Raw genomic sequence first — 10,836 nt, forward strand, 5'->3', positions numbered from 1 at the left:
GATAGCCATAAAGCAGACGACACTTCTGCATTCTTCGCGCATAGCAGAAGCAGCGCGTGGCATAGCGCGCATAGCAGAACGTGTCGTCTGCTTCGGAAACAGTTGAGAAATAGCTCTCGAGTGCGAGAAATAAAACGCAGCGTCTAACAGTTGCCAAGTGACATTGACCGCGCAGAATTGATGCGTCTCGGAATTTCATCCTTGTCACTGATAAGAATGGGATAAGTTGTTGCACCATAACTAAAGCGAAAAACAGCCCCCGGTCTACCATGCATGACCATCCAAAGGTAGGTGAAAGTCACTAGAAGAGCGAAAAGTCGTGTAAGTGCTAGGCGAATAATGAAATGGTGTCCTCGAAAACTGAGGATACAAAATGGGAAAACTTGAGGATAAGCTGGTTTCGAGACTGATTGGAGGCGACGATACAACGCGGAGGCATTTTGCTGAGGTAACATTCCATTGGTTGTCAGGACACCCAAACGCTCAACATAAGAAAATCCTCCCGGAGTTGGCCCGTGCATTCCAAATTACCTGCAATGCACGTCCTTCGTGTGATTTTTGTAAGTCAAACAATGCCATTCTGCGCCTGCGAGAAACAGGCCATATATGCTTTATTGATCGACAGAGTTGCTGTGGGGCATGCGTGTTAATGACCCCCTATTTACACCATCTAATCGGTCCCACTGCTGAGTTTACGTCGTCTCATTTGAACTAACTTCACCCCATAACTCGGTCTCCCAAACATTGCCAAGCATTGCGCCGAATAACACGGCTATCGCTTTTAATTTAACTGCCACAACAAGGCGTACGCTTCCGACTTGTTCTGTTGCTTCGTGTTCGTCCGTTGTCGCCCGTCCCTCTCAATGTATGTCACCGTGTCCGATTTCTCCTTTTAGGCATACGCCTTTAAACCATAAATTTACCGCACTGTCCTGTATAGTCAACAGTTCATCCGGGTGACGTCGTTCTCAACCCTGATTTGTCGAAAACTGACGGTGTACCCCTATTTATGACACTTACGCAATCATTTTGTTCAAAAAAAAAAAGACGTACGCTTTCCACAAATCAGGAGATTGGTAACGGTGCCGTTCTTTGCAATGATTGGCCTTCAACGTGTTACGTGGTTTAGTTTTCTTTTAGAAGCGTACACTCATAAAAACGACCTTCACCACATGGCACGCTTCTAGCCAACCATCATCCCGAAGACATCGTTCTCGCCTCTCATTTGGTGAAAACGGGAGGCGTACGCCTTTTTTGTATCAATTATGTACTTCATGTGGAAATTAACACAACAACGAGTGTCACAAAGAGACGTACGCCTCCAGTTTTTAACCAACCAGGAAGCAGAACGATGTCATTCGGGATTGTGGTTGGCTAAGAGGGTGCTATGTAGTGAAGTTCTGTTCTGTCTTATGCGGAACGACTTTCAAAAACTCGCGGCCTCGTGCGCTCTCTTCAAGAAACGGGCCTCGCGGAGAGACAACTCTACACTTTTAAAAATGAACTTCACCTCATAGCACGCTCCTAGCCAACCGTTATCTTGAATGATATCGTTATCTGCTCTGATTTGTTGAAAACGGGGGGCGTACGCCATTTCTGTGACACTTATGCTGTTCATAATTGTCACAGAGAAGGCGTACCCCCCGTGTTTTCAACAAATCAGGGCAGATAACGATATCATTCGAGATAATGGTTGGCTAGGAGCGTGCTATGCGGCGAAGTTCATTTGTAAGAGTGTAGTGCACCTCTCATCTACAGTGTGCCTCCGTCCCATTAGTATCTGTCATCCTGCCTATGCATCACTTTGAAATCCTCAACTCCCCTCTCCCCCTCTTCTTTTCTTTTTTTTTTTTTTTGCTACAGTCGTGACGATGCCCACACTTGAGTGCGGCCAACAACGGCAAGCTACCTCGACCCCCCCCCCCCCCTCTGTTTTAAGCGTGCTGGCTATGTCACGTCGAGACTGGTAGGTACCCGGGTTCGAATCCCAGTGCCGGCTGAGCTGTCTGCGGTTTTTTCCCTGGGTTTTCCTCAGACGCTGTCAGACATATTCCGGCACAGTTCCCTTAGAAATCGGCCCAGGACGCTCATTCCTCAGCGGGTTAGTCGTGACGTTGCCCACATCCGTGAGGCCGACAACGGCGAGCTCTTTCAAAAGCACCACCGCCTCCACAATCTCAAGAGTGCAGGAGACACAACTACTCCAAGTCGCAGTTTTTGCACATAAATCTTAGACGAAACTTGCATAGAGGTCTCCGTTATTTAGTGAATCATTCTCGCTGAGTCCCTTTCGTCGAGTTGGACGTTTTCAAACGTTAGGCACTCGTAGTCCTCGTTGCTTTCGGTGAACATGAAAGAAACGCGGCTGGCGGAAGCGAAGGACAAATTTAGCCCAGCCGCGGATGTCGTTTTCTGAATTTCTAAGAAATTCGTCTTTCCTTTCAACGGGTCATTACTTGGACAATGCGTTGTTCTGTGCCGACTGCGAGCGCTTTCTTTCTGTGACGTTGTTAGTAGACGCTCACGTTGACGCTGGCTTGACGATGAATCCAAGGAGGGACTCAAGTCAGTTGTGTTATACTGTACCCCAATTTCACAACTATGGGTACTACCCGCAATAGCATATTATCATAAGTTCGCTTCTTGAAAGGCACGCGGGTGTTCCGACCTTCCTTTAGAACATCATCATCATCCAAGGCTCACAAAATCGTCAGAAAGGGATTCATAGAACATGTGTTCTGGAGCAGCAATAGCCGCATCGTGCTTACTTACGGTTCTTGCCGTTTTTATAATTATTATTATTTATTTTTTCTGTCACTCTCTCCCTCCCTCTCGGAGTATATCGCCCTGACGAAAATAAGACAACACCTGTCGCTTTTGCATAAGGTGTATGCTTGGATTAGGCCATGTCAACAATGTGTCATTCATTGTGTATAGTACTGTTTTTCACTGTCCCACCACCATTCACTGTTCTGCATTGTATACACCATCAGATCAATGTAATAAATGTTCTTAATGTAACAATCAGCCAACATGTCACGTGTATACTCAAATGTTGTATCGGTGTCCGACTCCGATGAGATTATTAAGGTAAGATTTAAGAGAAATGTGACGTCACGGTACATGCAGAATTCATCCTGTAACAACACTACCTTTATGTGTGCAGTCATCTGTACATTTGCTTGAGCGGTAATGTGCCTTGCAAATCAACATGAGCCACCTTTGACTAAGCTGGGAAACACCCCATCACATCATCATGCCATAATTCATCAGTCCACCGTGTGCTCGTCATTTCCTTGAATGTGCGAGCAATTCATCTTGCGAAACAAGCCATCTAGGTCGTAACGAATGATGTCTCATTACGGCGTTTGGCAGGTTACGTGCACTCTTCAGCGCACGACCTGCAGCTACGTACAGAAGAGACGTGGGTTCGTTTATCTAAGTACGTATATGAGTCTCAGAATCGCATTCAATATCCTTGGAATACCAAAGTTGCGCTGCAGTGCATTGAGCACGTGCTCGGTGCTCGTGTGGGAAACGCTGCAAAAGGATATTGCGAACGAGTCCCAGACTCGACCTTACTCAACTTTTATGCAAGCAAGCCCCAGCAGTACACTGTAAACTGAAAAACACCCTTAAGGGTGTAAATGGCTCGTCCTATAACTAACACCTCTTTTTACACGATCTCTGTTGTCTCGCGACGTAAACACCCAATTATAGATTATATCTTTTTACACCGTATGGTCTGGAGCACCCTTTCTAGAGGGTGTATTCCGTGTAAAACACCCTTTGAAAGGGTGCTTTTCCTTGAAAATGGGGTTTCTGCACCCTTTATACACCCTTTTAGGAGGGCGTTTAATAGTTTTACACACTCCTAAAAGGGTGTTTAAAGGGTGCAAAAGAAGGCATTTTCAAGGAAAAGCACCCTTTCAAAGGGTGTTGTTACACAGAATACACCCTCTAAAAAATGGTATTCGAGACCATAAGGTGTAAAAAGAGGTGTCAGTTATAGGACGAGCCATTTACACCCATAAGGGTGTTTTCCAGTTTTCAGTGTAGTCTATGCGGTGAGACGGGTTAATGGTTTGCTATGAGAGTGGCCGTTTTAACTGCTACTTCGCATTGCGAAAAGTAAATGACATGTACAATGCCTTCGTCGTGGTGACACCGTCCCTTGTCTGCTGGGTCTGCTGCTTGTTATGCACGCGCAGCCCTCTTCTCCGTTGCAAACATTGCTCATGATCTACAGCACATTCTCGTTGTTTCAGCAAGTCACGTGATGACGAATTGTGCCATCTACCACGAAATTCCATAGTGAAGTGGCGACTGCCTGCACTATTATACACCGGTGCTGGGAGCTTTGCGCACATCCAGGTCTCTCTGATAGCAAGGACCAGTAGGACCTGTAGTAGCAAGTCGTGGTCGTGGGCACCAAAATGTACTAAGTGTGCCATTCAGCTATGACGTCATATTGCTCCGTACACAGCTTTCACGTGGTCGGGAACCACACGTGGCCTTCCACTCGTTGAAGCTGAAGATGCTGTGAGTTTCCAGGTGATGTCACTGTGGTATCGTTTACCTGGATGTGTCTTCCTTCTTGGGTTACCCTTTCGCTGCAATAAAGCTGCTGCCGCAGGTTTCCAGCGAAGCAAAAATACTGTCCCGCACTTGAGTTCAACAGGACTGGAGACGAACTGTCATGAGTCGCTTAAAGCAGCAGTCTAGGCAACCCATAAATAAGACTGGAACGTCCTAAGTATTTCGTGACCGAGACGTAATCATTTTTACACATCCCCCCTAACCAGTGCAGGCGTCAAGAAAAAAAGAGAAAGATAGAGAAAAAAATATTGATTTGCCGTGAAGCTCAGAGCCGCCGTGCCAAATACGTTAAATGAGTACAGAGGGCAGTAAAAAAAAAATTCAGATTAAAAGGTCTGATGAAAGGGTGTGTGGCATTTTACTGAATAGCGCGAAAGGTTTTGATGTGAGCAATTTGTTTCCCACAAAAAAAAAAAAAAACTCGCATAAATGTAGTGCCGTGGCTGTGACCAAAATTCTGTCACACGCGTGCCTACTAATTTCAAGCAGCTCATTTTGCATGAATTTTTGAAGTAACGATCTTTTCCTTGTTGCCTTTCCATATCAAAAGACCCAAATCCCCCCCTCCCCTCGGAGGAATTTTCCCTCTTGACCTGAACTTTCTCTCTGACCTGGAGTTTCTCGTGCTGCTCAAACCAACTGCAACGGCACGTCATACTCTCTGCACTGGACTGAATGGCATTGGAGTCTCATCAGTATACGTACGATTTTTTATGATGAGCATCTTCTTTCGCTACTTACAGTTCATCCATTACAGCGAAAGAGAAAGCACTTGTGTCGCACGTGACTCTGTTTTCGTTGTCGCCGTTCTAGTGCGAAAACGAAGACGGAAATGGAGGACGTCGATAGTGAGAACCAAATCTAGTTATTGATAGTAAATAAAATGAAAAAAAAAAGGAACAGTGATGTCGATAGTGATTGTCGTAAAACTATCGATAGTTGATACACTACCGGTAGTATACTATCGACAGTAGACTATGTGGATAATATCGACAGTCAGTTTATCGATAGTTTTGCAACACTAACTTGAACCCCCGTACGCAGCAGGTAAAGTAATGGCAAAAGGGCAAGGGTGCATTCAGGGAAAGTAAGTTGGCTTTTCAATTTTTTTCAGTACTATTGCTGGTGGTTCTGGTGGTACTGGTTAGTGGTGCACGGTACGCAATGGTACACATGTGACGATTTGTACACATGTTTGGTAGTAAAATACCCTAGAGTACACTAAGCAAGCAAGCGACGTCACCTCGTCCTCGAGCAATGACGTGTCGTAATTTCGACTGTCGTCTATCTCCATAAAGCATAACGGACATGTCGTGTCCAACGCTTCCAGTCGCAGACGCACTCTCGCGCAGCTGCGGTAACCACCCCACGCAACACGAAAATCCATCAGCCCCTAACGCAACCTGCATTCTTGTTTACTAAAGAACAGCATCCAGACTGCCAACCCGCCCTGGCATCAACAACATCAATGGAGGTACCGTAAGCGAAAAGAGAGAGAGAGAAAGAGATGCCCACGCGACGCATGACGAAGTGGGCCAGAAAAAGAGGGAAGAAAAAATGCCACGTACATCACATACAAAGGTACGGCTCACGCCTGCTAGGCCCAGAAAACAGGGTGTCCGTCTCTTTCCTTTGCCTTCATTGTGGTGCAACTTTTTGTACTGCAAAAAAGTGCGGGGGCGGACGTCGGACTGGGCTTGTTGTGCCACCGATAGCATTTCATAAACCAGACTTATGACGGATTGGGTGGAAAGGGACTGGCAGGCACAAAAGCCGCCCTCCGAACTATGACTTCCTGTCGTTTTTTTGTGACGTCATGAATGGGATTTGAACAAAAGGGAACCTCGTGGAAGCTCTACGATTGACGGCTGCGAATGTTTCAATATTGCCCGGTTGTCATATTTGTCAGAATCACAGATCCTGGGAAGGGGCAACACGGCAGTAAGATTGGAAATGGAATGGAGTCTGGTGGTTGTATATAACGGTAAAAGGTCCAGGACAATCTTCGTCTTCAGGAGGTTAGGGAGAATTTATTGGAAATGGGGGGGGGGGAGGGGCTGGAGTATGGAAAAAGACAATCAATGAGAAGATCAAAAGCAGCTACCTTGTTCTGTTCACTGATTATTTACTGCAATACTGGCATTAGTCAGATGTTCCATACATTCCTGAAAGACGAAGCCCGTCTTGGGGCTTTGTGGCAGCACGTTTATGGGCAGCAGCGCAAACAAGTTGACAACCTCATTTTCTCAATGTGTGCGATGGGATACTATAGCTCTGCGGCTGTGCGTTCTAACGAAGACGTGGTGGTGGCAGCAGTGGTGGTGGTGGTGTAAGCAGCTTGCCGTTGTTGGCGTCGCAGGTGCGAGCATCGTCACGACGACGACTGAAGATGAGGTTATGACGAAACAAGAAGAGTGAAGGTGTGACGTAAGTAGGATCGGTCGTTATTCCGCACTCGGAGAAGAGGACCAAGTTGGACCTAAGACGTCTCCATATTTTTCTTTTTGAATTGGTCAATCTACATTATACACTCTTAAAAATGAACTTCATCGCATAGTACGGTCCTAGCCAACCAACATCTCGAATGATATCGTCGTCTGCCCTAATTTGTTGAAAACTGGAGGCGTACGCATTTTTTGTGACAATTATGAACAGCATAAGTGTCACAAAAAAGGCGTGCGCCTCCCGTTTTCAACAAATCAGGGCTGATAACGATATCATTCCAGATTATGGTTGGCTAGGAGCGTGCTATGCGGTGAAGTTCATTTCTAAGAGTGTAGAGGCCTCCAGGGCAAGCGCTCTATCACCCTTAAAAATGAACTTCACCGCATAGCACGCTCCTAGCCAACCAACATCTCGAATGATATCGTTATCTGCCCTGATTTGTTGGAAACGGGAGGCGTACGCCTTTTTTGTGACGCTTATGCTGTTCATAATTGTCACAAAAAAGGCGTACGCCTCCCGTTTTCAGCAAATCAGGTCAGATAACGATATCATTCGACATGATGGTTGGCCAAGAGCGTCCTATGCGGTGAAGTTCATTTCTAAGAGTGATAGGACATGATGGGTCCGTTCCGCTGAGACCGAGCCGCTGGGGCTCACATAGGCATTCATGATTTTCTGGTTTTATGTCCTTTTATAAATTCAGGGGCAAAAATCGGGTTTTATTTCTGGATGCGTAAAACAAGGTGAAATAGGGCAATGTCGTGCAGGAAAGCAGAAGTTTCGGGTAGAAAATAAATAAGGAGAAAATAAGGAAGAGAGTGTGTTTCTTGCACTTTAGATAGGGTGCCTCGATGACCGCAAGCGGCGCAGGTCACCCTAACTTCAGATGAATACGACATCCCGAGCGGTTCTGTTGATTGTGCAGCGCTTAGAGATCTGCAGTACCCGTATTGGGTGGCTGAATTTAAACCAGCTTGCTTTTCGGAGGTTTTCGTGCTTTACCGGCCCGAAGTGATGATGATGCAGATCGGGAAGGGGGATGGGTTTAAAATTAGTTTTACCGGATTTGACCCTAAAACACAAGGCCCTTTAGGTGTACAATGGCCTGCATAGGGTACGTATCACACTCTTCGAAATGAAGTTCACCGCATAGCATGCTCCTAGCCAACCATCATCTCAAACGATATCGTTATCGGCTCTGATTTGTTGAAAACGGCAGGCGTACGCCTTTTTTGTGACACTTATGCTGTTCACAAAAGAAGCGTACACCTCCCGTTTTTTGTTTTTTTTAAGAACATTTTTAAGAGTGCACTTTTGCAGTCTGCAAGACATTTCTGACGCGACCCTTCGCACGCACTGCACACTCTTAAAAATGAACTTCACCGCATAGCACGCTCCTAACCAATCATCATCTCAAATGATATCGTTGTCTGCCCTGATTTGTTGAAAACGGGAGGCGTACGCCATTTCTGTGACAATTATGAACAGCATAAGTGTCACGAAAAAGGCGTACGCCTCTGGTTTTCAACAAAACAGGGCAGATAACGATATCATTCGAGATTATGGTTGGCTAGGAGCGTGCTATGCGGTGAAGTTCATTTTTAAGAGTGCAGTCCTCTGGGATGTGCAGAAAAACAGGGTGGTGGTGATACTATGTTACAAAAAAGGCGTACGCCTCCCGTTATATGCGGTATCACCGTGAGCACTGTTTGGCAACGAGCGTGTTATGTGGCGAAGCCCTGTTTTGAGAGTGTGGTACGTGACAAGATGATGTGCTAAATGGTGAAAATATGTCCACTAGAGATTGGCTGAACAGCAGTCAGAGTGTGGGAGGCATTGATGTGGGTAGGCAGCTAGGATAGAGAAATAGAGAACGAAAAAAAAAAAAAAAACTCATATTGTGGGGGAAAGTGAAGCATATTCGGTTACCCTGATAATGATCATTGCGGGGGAGGCGCAGACATCGTGGAAGCCTTATCATATCTGACAGCTCGAGCTCCTGCTTACTACTCGCCAGGTGTTGGGTACGACTTGGGGGAACTCGCATCCGTGCACTACGAGGATGGTAGACCAGTCACGACTTATGGACAGACACAAAACGTTTTTTTTATCGTTTCCGGTTTCTGGCGTTCGATGCCAAGTGGAACTCTACTTATAGGAAGAGTCGTCTCCAAAAATGTGAATATGAATCAATTGCCACAGTGTTTGACATCATTCGACAGTATGTTTGGTCAATTTTTCTTCCTCGAAAAGTGCTTACGTACGAAATAAACGAGCCTTATAAACTGGCATTGCCTCTGCAGCTGAGGAAGCTCCAGCGGCAAAAACATCATAGTGACGTACGTTTGAAGGGCGAATCAGAGAACCGAAGGTTGGCATTGTTTCCAAATTCGTCTACTCCGCTTGCTAGGCACCTCGCAGACATTTGAGATTATCACCTGGTTCAGGGTCGTCAAGGACGTTCCTTCATTGGGTGGTTTCATTCTGACGTTTTCTCATATTTTCACTGAGGGACTTCCACCATACACTCAACATTAGTAGTCCGCTTTCGTGGTGTATTTAATGAAATATGCACAAAAACTGGCGTCTGTAGTTCGCGTGGGATTTTCGGTGTCGTCGTCCGTGATCCGCGAGGAAAAGCTGCCACCACAGTTTCGGATTCGATGGATATGAAGGCGACAGCCCTTTTATGGGGTCCTGACATTTTTCCCCAAGTCGTGCCTGATAAACGTAAAGGACTCTTATGTGCGTCGATATGAACCTCCATTCCAAGTTTTACAGCAAATGGGGTAACAAACGATAAGAAAATCGGCACCACGAATATCGAGAACTCATCCTGCTTCGACATCATGGCACGCATCCGCGTTAGTGAAGGAGCCGCGGGACAGGTCACCTGCTTTCGGGTAGCACTGGGAATGACCGTATAGCTGAAACTCTTCTTACCGTGTATTCATCCCTACGGAACATTCCAGTGGAATAAAAAGGCTAAAAACTGCTCACGGGGTAGAAGTTCCGCCGCGTGTTACGTTCAGCATTCGCACGGTGTCGAGATATTACGACTGGCGTTCTGCAAAACTTTGCAGACGACACCGTCTTTTCCTGTCGTCTGCTACAGAATATCTATGGCTGCGCCGCGCGATGTGTCCCGCAGTTAACGGTGCACGAAAAGATGTTGAGCGCCGTGCTTACGTGTCAGCAGAAAGCTATGCCGTTTTGTGTATCTTCCACTCGAATATTCTGGGGAATATCGCTCGTGTAAATATACGAATACTGCACGCGGTGACGTGCAATTCTGCTCAATCTCGTCAAGTACGACACTTAGAAAGATTATTCGTTTTTTCCTCAATATTCCGGTCTGTGCTAAACGCGTGCGTGATTCAATGAACCGCGTCTATCCAAGTGTCCTAGCCGTTTAATGTAAAACGCCAGCTGAGTTACAAACAGAGTTCCTCCATTTCAGTTGATTCATCCACAGGCGTTCAACAGGATGTACATCGTCATCGTTTCTGTATATGTGTGTTACATTGTGAGTTTACGAATGTACTGTATCTGAAATTGCGGCAGCGGGGGCTCTGAGATTTGGTCCAGCGATACTCGTCTCTGATTGGCAGTAACTGTAATGTAGAAAGAGAGAGAGAGAGAGAAGGGGGGAGGAAACATATACAAGAAAAAAGCTCGCTTCAAACGCACGCTGCCCATAATAACCGGCACCGATCCACTCATCCAGGGCCCTTCGAAGGATTCTGACAGCCCAAACGCTCCTCTTCCCCCATTAGACAAAAGGGATTTTCT

Source organism: Ornithodoros turicata, chromosome 7, assembly GCF_037126465.1.
Source record: "Ornithodoros turicata isolate Travis chromosome 7, ASM3712646v1, whole genome shotgun sequence".
Classification (NCBI taxonomy): Eukaryota; Metazoa; Arthropoda; class Arachnida; order Ixodida; family Argasidae; genus Ornithodoros; species Ornithodoros turicata.